Source organism: Ciconia boyciana, chromosome 2 (assembly GCF_034638445.1).
Source record: "Ciconia boyciana chromosome 2, ASM3463844v1, whole genome shotgun sequence".
In the NCBI taxonomy this organism is placed as follows: domain Eukaryota; kingdom Metazoa; phylum Chordata; class Aves; order Ciconiiformes; family Ciconiidae; genus Ciconia; species Ciconia boyciana.
Window position 1 is genome coordinate 145,254,091 of NC_132935.1, and position 9,640 is coordinate 145,263,730.

Sequence of the window (9,640 nt, forward strand, 5' to 3'; positions counted from 1 at the left end):
ACTTGCTATTATTCTGAGTCTTATGATTTTCAGAGCTCATTGTCTCAGGAAGCATCTTGGTGTACTTGTGCCTTTTCCTTGTCCTGCCATCTCCCATTATTTTGGAAGTAACCAAAAGCCAAACCCATCACCCCTAAGATTTTGCCATTCCCTGCAATCTTTATGCATGGAAGTTAAGATAGTCACAGTTGTGCTGTTTTCAGGTTGCCCCTGAAGACCCCGAGCGCACCCGTTCTCTGTGCATAGCACAGAGGGAGGAAGCGATGGAAATGAGAGAGGACATGTGAAGCAAAGGGTCAAAGGTGCATCTGGCAGGGAAGGAAGGCAATGTCGGAAACCTGCTGGAGGAAGGTGACCAAAGGACTGATGAACAATGTACACGCTCATCACTTACATTCCCCTAGTGTCAGCTAGGGGAAGAAGAGATGACAGTGTTCTCTATGCCGGTTTAGGAGAGAATTAACTTAGTCCCCACTTTAGTGAAAGGGAGAGAGCAGCTCTTTCACTATGCATTTAAAATACAAATGATAGAATTGAAAATGAAGGGGGTTCACCCAAAGACTAAAAAATTAAAAGGCTATTCATTATTATATTTAAATACTTTTCCTTGTTTTGTGGTCCACTGCTTTTCTTTTCTGAGTGCACTGAGGCTGAACATTTTATGTAGTCTAGATTCAGCAAAGAAGTTAATTACCATGCTGGCAAATATTTATACACTTGTGCCAGGACTTTTCCAGGTCAGGTTTTGCATATCTTCCCTTGTATTTCCCTGTATACTTATTAGAAATGCACAGAACTCTGTCTGCACTGTTTTCTTCTTTTCATTTTATCTCTATATTTGTCCAGAGCTGAACGGTCTGTTCATTTGAACTGCGATACTTTTCACTGTGAGTTTGCATTATACTTGATATACAGTAGATCACATTGACTGAAGCACAAATACAGAACCCGTCACTGACTGCTAATTAAACCTGACATCTGTGCTGTTGATTACAAATGTACCAGAATTGAACATTTGCTGAAATTTTTATTAAATGACATGAAAAAGATAGGAGAGCGGTTATTGTCTCAGTTGCTATCTGAGAATGAGCTCTTCCCATTCTTTTGGAGGACTGTCTGTCTGAAACAGATGCCGCTACAGATTTCCAAGGGAGGGGAGCGTGAATGAGAGAAGGAGCATCTGCAGGTGGTTTTGCCTGAATTACTCATCATCTGGAAAAGACAGAGCTTAAGTAGCATGCAAGATAAACACAGTGAAATGCGAAATACTGAAATGATGGGCAGAACTGCATTATTTGTCTCATGAGTGAATAAGACCAGGCATCGTAATTCATCATAAATGTAACTGGCTGGGAGGGACTCATTTCATGATTATTTAGGAAAACACTGAGGCTTCTCAAGAGGCACAAGCCTCAGGAGATGGGGGCTGAAGGGTTGTGAAATTGCTTTTGTGTCTGGCATTCTGAACCCTTGAAAGACTGATGTGGGCAGGACTGGCTCTGAGAAAGGCAAAGTGGATAGTTGCCTATCGGAGCAGACTCTGGGGAGCAACAAAACGCTGCTGTCACTGAAGCAGGGATCAGCTGCTTCTAGGAAAGGCAGCAAACTTCTGCCTTTCTCAGGCCCTTCCCCTTAGCTCTGTTCACAGCCTCTGCCTGATTTGTTGGTGTTTCCCACCATGCTGACACACCATATGCCTGCTCTGGTTATGGATTACCCAGTTTAATCTTACACCAAACCCTGTGCTGCTTCCTGAGGAATATTCACAGCCCCTCACTGAGCACTCCTACACCCCATGCTGCTCCAGGAACAGTCCTCCAGCTGAACGTATGCCTTCTGTAAAGGAAAAAAAAAAGAAGTGTTATTATGAGCCCCTGCATCCAACACAGACAAAACTACTGAAGGCAAGACAGTTTGTGGCCATATGTTGGGAAGACAGGGTAGAGACTAACAAGAAATCTAAAAATCTCTTTTTTTCCCCGGGAGGGAAGAAACTTATGGGACTGCTTAGCATGGGATTGTGGAATAATGTCCACAGGTAAGAGCCAAGCTATCCCTGTAGTGCAGGGCTCAAGGACACAAAGACTACTCAGCTTCTCTTACGACCCCTTACACTGCAAAAGAACAATATGGGGGACAGGAACTGGGGAAATATATTGAGCTCACTCATTGACAGAGATGGTACGGCCATCAAACAGAGTACAGAACCAGTGTGCCACAAAAACTGAGATGCAGGCTGTTTCTGCTTTCAACTGAAAACATTATGCCAACTAAAAGACATCCATTGCAACGTGTTTTCCAGAGCATGATAAATGTAACTTTTCTGGGGAAACCCATAAAATGAGATGTGAACTCATTATATGTATCTTATGAACCTGTGATTTTATCTAGCTTGAGAAAATGAAGATAAAAATATGAGTGGGTTTGTCCCAAGAAAAGTAGACAGGCCCAAAACTGGATCACATACTTGCAGAGAGTGAGAGGTGCTCTGGAAGCCCTGTATTTGGCCTGGTTGCAGGGACATTATTTCAGCATGAGAGTGACTCAGACCAGTCCCAAAACCTAGGCTGTCCAAATGTGCACTGAATTTGTCGGCCTCTGTTTCAGACTGACGTAGCACATGCCAGCCTGCTTTTGAGATGTGCTGGCTTCGGGGTGAAGGACTTCACCTGGCTGTCAGGCACAGTGTTCTCAGGAATGTTTAGACACACAATTCTCATTAAAATTAAGAACTCAGGGTGGTCATAACCTACATAAACACTACTGAAATGTTGACTGTAGGAAACTGGAACTCTTCAAATGTTAGGCTTAACCACATATGCATGCACATGCATGTGGATACACACAAACTATTGAAAATGGAAATCCAGTAGTACCAACAGGGAAGTTGTACAATTCAAGCATGCTTTTCTTGTATTTCCCCTCCATGAAAAGCATTTGTTTATGTGTTTCCAACATCAGTGTGGAATACTGTCCTTTTTCAATCTTTATGTATATATTGTTAATGTATACATAGATATATATCAAGACACATACATACATACATGTATGCACACAGCTATATCTGTACATGCCAATGGTAGGCCTATATATATACATATATATATAAAAGAAAAGTATTAACTGAGTAAAAGGCTTTCATTCCTTGTTCACTTTATAGTCTGTGGAGTTAGTATAACTCTTTAAAAATGACTGTACTGTGTAAAGGCACACAAACATTACACATTCAGCAAAAACTTCTTGACAAAAGAAAAGCACATTGGTAAAATCTTACAGCTCATGTTCTTACTTTCCAGTCACTAAGGTGTGCTTCAGAATAGAGTCATGGCATTAGAGGCAAAGCATGGCAGTGACTGGAGTCCAGGCTAATAAACCCTGCTGTGATAATTAGCATGACCCCCCTGCTATTGCCATTAAGAGACATTAAACCGAGGGCGAGCACAAGGAGGAAAGCAGAAGTGGAAAGGACCAGACAAAGATGAAGTCAGGGACTGGGAAAGTGGAGAAGGTGGCTGCAGGGAGTTCTGGCTACAAAAATGTTGGGAACAACAGATTCATATTCTGTAACATGATCTAATGGTCCCAGCTGGCCTTAACCCTGATGGAAAGGCTGTGTTTAAGAACTATAAAATCTTCATTTTTCATAAGCTATGAGTGTAATCTAGGAAGAGAGAGAATTTGATCTGATCTGAATTGTGCGGTCTTTGTTCACATTGTATTCCTTACTGAATCTAGGGAACAATATGAGAGCCCTCCTGTGGCCAGCTGAACACCTGTAAATTCCCTTGGTTGCAGTCAAAGGCAAGACAGCCCACTAGGTAATGTGTCTGCCTTCTTGTTCAATGGGAGTGAGTTGTTATTATCACACTATTTATTGTGTCTACAGTGACAGAGGTGTGCATGGCACTCTCAACAGTAAATCAAAGGTGACTGGCCTCAAACACCTATCCTCTAAGTTAGTGCACAGACACAGCAAAGCGAAACACAGAGGTAACACTTGTAGAGAACATAACGCTGTATTATCTGTTGCTGTCAGTTGGCACAACTCCCCCAACACAGACAAAAGAAGATAAGTGGATTGAAGAGGTAGCCATATGGAGCACTTCAACAAAAGGCAGTGGACCTGAAGTAGAAAGGATGGCTCTGAGCACCAGTCTGTGTCTTCATACACAATGCACAGACATTTACACCAACACGGAATAGATGTGAAATTCTGTGCTCTGACTGGGTATTTTTCATAGATCCCTTTGCAGAGGTGTAGATTCTGCACAAACTACCCAGCAGGATTCTTGTTAATAGTCTCCCACTTCTACACAACTTTGACTCCACCAGGCTAATCCTCATTCACATTGACTTGGTTTACAGCAGTATCAGACCAAAAGGATTCAATAACATAAGAAAAGTTGAGAGATCACACTTTCAGTATTGGTAACCTTTTCAGTAAAATTTTTCCATTTGCTACAGAGACAGACAAAGATTCTGTGCAGCCTCTTAAAAAAGGGAATAGCTGGTCTAAGTACATAGAGACCTTGAAAGGTTATAAAAAGAACAACTGATATTATAAAGAATATGAACCAAAACAATCCTTTCTAAGCTAAGAAATTTGACATCAATTTAGCCCTTTCATAACTATGAAAATGCCTTGCCATGAAATAATTTTTAATTTATATAGTCAAATTCAAGAAGACATACCAAGAAGCGACAGCTTAGCTCCTCCTAACAAATGTGCTCTGAGCTTAGCATGAAGAACCAAGTGTGTGTCCTATGCAACGTAATGCATTACATTACTGAGCTCTTTAAATGGATGTAGATAGCTGAATACCTTGGAAGAGCTGCCAAAGATCATTTACACAATATGTCTGATTATTTTCATTAGCATGAGTAAAAGTGCAGGAAGAGAAAGCAGTTTTTAATCTTTTCAGTGCAACATTAATCAGTGTTGCCAACCCTACTGTTACCAGTTTTTCATGGTTTGTAAGTCAAAGCAAAATGCTGTTTGAACAACCTGTATCTGTAGTTTTACCAGCAGTAGCTCAACATTATCCAAAAAACCTAAATAGTTGCTCCCTGAAATTTTTCAGTTTCATTATTCTTCTAGACTCTTGCATTTAGCTGTCCTTGCTCTCCTTTTCAGGCGTATGCAACATGTGACGAACTGGCTCAGTACAAGAAGCTTAATGTATGAATTAAAATCTCTGCAAATCCAAATCGGTCTGAGTGGGGGCCTCTGTTGGTAGTACAGCCAGTTGATCAGTAGATGGTGGTGGTGCACTGTCACCTGATGCAGTTGGCCAAGGACAGTACCTAGCTGTTAATCCATTTTTATTTTAGAGAAGACCAGTAAAAGTCTTGGAGACTACTGGGTTTTTAATATATCAGAACATTAAGAAATGAGTAATGCTAAATATCTGCCTCTTTTGAATGATGGAAAAGTTGATTTTCTTTTTATTTTTTTTTCCTAGAGTTTCAGGAAACTTCTAAACTTCCTTTTCCAGCATCCTGTATTTTTAGTCTGTGGGAAGAGAGTCCTTTAGCTTTTGCTGTTTTCATATACCAATAAAAATGAAAGAAGCAAGGAGAAATATTATAAAGAGTGGGAAGATGCCTAATACAATTGTCAAACTGCAGAAATCCTGCCAACATGGTTATTTGCCACTTCCTCTCCCACATTGACTTTGTCACAGTGGCATCTATCTGGAGGTGAAGAAGGGAGTGAAGGAGCTGGTTTCAGTCTCCTCCTCCCAGGCAGGTAGGATGGAGAGGAGGAGCACTGGGGACATCCTTCACCTCTTTTATAGCAGCTGGTTCATGTACGGGATTCTGGCATGCCTTTATCTCAGAGGCTTGATCTGTCTTCACTGCTGTGGGTATTTTAGAGCTTCCTCCTAGGGATATATATGGCGTTATGCATCTGCAGCCAGTGTGTTTGTCACGATGACGGACTGTATTGATCTTGGGGCCTCTACTGAGAGTGGAAGAAGTGAGGTCTTGGACCAGGACCACAAATGAGTGGATTAGAGCTGCCTTTCTGAGCAGTACAGGTGCTGAAGCTTTACAGCAGGACCTCTGATGGGAGTGACATGCTGAAAGCGCTATCTAAAATATTGTAGACTGGGGGCCACATAGCAGGGGCAGATCAGATTTCCAGTTAAACATGTTTGCCACCCACTGGCCAGGCTGCAGATTTGCCTGTTGCTGCAATGGGAATCTGCAGCTTGTAGTTACAAGTATTTACATATGACGGATGATTAGGATGTGGAAAGCATAGTTTAACAGTAGAGTATACTTGAATATTTCTAGGCTTTTGTTTACAATTTTAGTTGTAATGACTCCAGAACTGGGAAGTGACAGGACCATACTAATACCTTTAATTTGGGGTTCACATATGCCATCAAAAGCAATACTTTTTCAGTTCCTAGGTCACACTGACTAAGAGGGAGAGAGAGAGGCTGCCCAAATGACAGATTATGTGCATGAACAATCAAAGTTAAAAGAACAATTTCATTTGGGCTGTGCACAAAACCTATTATGGAGGTAAAAACAGGCGTAAGTCAAAGCTGAACTAGTAGTTGAGAACAGGGTGAGGAAACTGATCCAAACGGTTCCTTTTCCTCAAGCATCTGGTGTCAGAAGAAGAATCTGGTGTCAGAAAAGAGAATTGAAGGGGGAAGTCCAGAGGACTTGGCTGAAAGCATCTTCTCACAGTATTTGTTCCTATTCAGTTTTGGTTTTGGTCCTAACTTTACCCGGAAACAGAACTGCATCATGAAGGTGGATGAGTCTTTGCCTCATCTCAGAAGCACTAGTAAAAGCTGGGCAGTAAAACAGAGAAAAATGTGCCCCAAGGCTAGCAGGCCAGAAAAAAAAATGACCTTTTCAAATTTTCCCACCATGAGTCAGATCATTGTTTTTTCCCCTTTCCTCCCTCCCTACTTCACTGTACTTTTTCTATCACCTAGAAAATATAAGAAATGCTTGTTTAAAGATGTAATATAAAGAGTAATTCCCATGCTGCCCCTTTTGGATTTGAGAGCTGGTAAGAATTTATTGTTCAGTAAGTTAAACTTGATAATACGACATTTCTGAGTCCAATGGCTATGTAAATGCATCCTTATACTGTCTCTGGGGTGCCACTGCAAACAAAAAACACAATCCCCACAGGGTAATGATATCACATTTATATGACTGAATACAGAAAATGGAAAACCGTAAAAATAATCTTTTATGAACAGTTTCTCCTTTTTTAGGTCCTGGAAAAATGTGTATTGCTTCAAAAGGAAACAAAGCAGTGGAAGAGTGAGAAATTTAAATAATTTTTCATGGTACCTTCAAATATTAAAAAGGGAATACAATAAAATACAAAGGAATTCAGACTCATCTCTGATTGCCCAGACGTAATTAATTTTGCACTATGAAGATGTCAGTGCAGAAACATTATCCATGTCAGAAAAAAAAATCAAGTTTTAAGATAAAATTAATATCTTAAAGAAAAATACCACAGCTTGTACTGTAAGGCTTAGTCATTAGTGAAGTTATTTAATATAGCTGTTTCATCATGCAGTATAATTAAAATGATAAGTTAACCACAGTCATGACAGTTCTTCCTTGATCAATGCATATTATTCTTATAGTCTGGTGGTTTTGAATCTTAGAGTCATGACCTCTTGGTAAATTGGGCCTAGAACCTCCGTATAAAGTCACAAGGTTTTTCATGCAAATGCAAGTTCTAACCCTACAAAGACTGAAGAAAAATTACCTGTCTAAATTTAAATATCTCCAGTAACTGGATGGAGCAAATAGTCCGCTAAGGAATATGAAAGTCATGAATATTGCAGAAGGAGAATAAATATATATTTGATGTGTATATATATATTTGATGTAGTCTGAACATTAGTTATCACACCTATCCATTTAACATGAAATCTATTTTTCTTGGGCAGATTGCACGACAAAGGATTCAGGGACAAGGCACTACCAAAAGAAAAATATCATTGTCAACACTGCAATAAAAAATACCAAGCTCCCTCTGTTCTTTACCATGTTATAAGGCACAGTACTACCTTGTTCCTGTAGATGATGCCTATGTAAAGAAAGGCAGACAGTAAAAGCCAAAATTTGGTCTTTAACTTTGACTTGAATTTAGTCATTTATTTTGTGCATTCCCTAACTGAGAATGTTTCAGAGAAAGCAACATTGCATATTAAAGGTAAGTTTCGTACTTTCCAAGACATGCTATGGGAACTTTCCTGTTGCCTGAAGAGCGAATGAATTTTTCAAGACAATACTTCAAAATGGCCACTCAGCTGATTACCTCTTTCTGCTGCTGTTGATAGACTTATAAACAGTACTGGGAAGACTTCCAGTACTGGGAAGGACTCTGTGAGATTGCTCTTGCCATTCTTCTGCCTTAGGCTATATGCTCAGTCTCTGCAGCCGGTTCTCAGCCATCCCCGGTGATCAGGTCCGTATATCCCAATTCACTCCCCAGGCAATCTGATTTCAATGCTTCACTGCCCTGCCTGTTCAGAAACACTTTCTAACATCTAACCTAAATCTCCCTCAGTGACATATAAGCCTCTTATTTTTTGTCCTATCCAACATGAACATGGCAAACAGATTACTTCCTTCCTCTTTGCAGCAGCAGCTTTTTACATGTTTGAAGCTTATTGCTGTCTCCCTCCTCAGTCTTCCCTTCTTTTGGCTGTCAGTCTTTCCAGATAGCTAATCATTCTTACTGCCCTCCTTTGGACCCCTTCCAGATTATCCACATTTTTCTCAAAGTAACTGGAGTTGCCAGACATCCCTTATAATGTGGGATTTCCCATGTTTAAGCCTCAAATCTCACATGCCTTATTAAAAACACGTGATACATTGCCTGCTCTTGTATTTCCTCTTTATTTTAATAGGGGACATGGGTTTTGAGGTTGAAACATAGAAAAACCTGCAGCTGCTTTCCTGCCCCATTCTTCAGAGCTGCCTTTGGCAGCATAGAGCCAAGACTTGGATGTGGCTGTGACAGAAGTGAAGGCCAGAACATCCCTAAAGGAGCTGGGTAGGTCCGAAGGGCAATGCACACCCTGAAGGACCAGGAAGGCAAATCAATGTTTTAAAATTCAGAACCCAGCAACTCTCATATGCTGCCCCACATCAGATGTAATGCTCCTGCCAAGGACTCACCAAGATAATAAGAGAAGAAATATTCCTATGTTTTGTAGGCAATGCTTTTGTTTATACAGCTCAGGAGGTGACATTTTAGGCTTATGTTCGACTTGGGATTCTCTATGCTCTCTCCTCTGCAAAATGCTATCCGGCCAGTCATGCTCTGTCCTGCATTTGTTCAGTTGCTTATACCTGATTACCTAAGTACCTTGTCTTCACTGAACTTCATCTTTTTCTTATCAGAACACTTTTCTAATTTGTCAAGATCATTCTGACTTTTAGTCCTGTCCTCCATTACTCTTGCTGTTTCTCCCAGCCTGCTGTCATCTGTGAATTTAATAAGTCTACTCTCCTTTCAAGCATACAAATTATAAAAAAAAAATACTAGAACCAGGCCTCGTACAGACCTTTGAACTGTATCTGATGTATCTTTAATTTCAACAGAGAATCATCTGCTCTGTTACTTGGAGCAAGTCAGGAG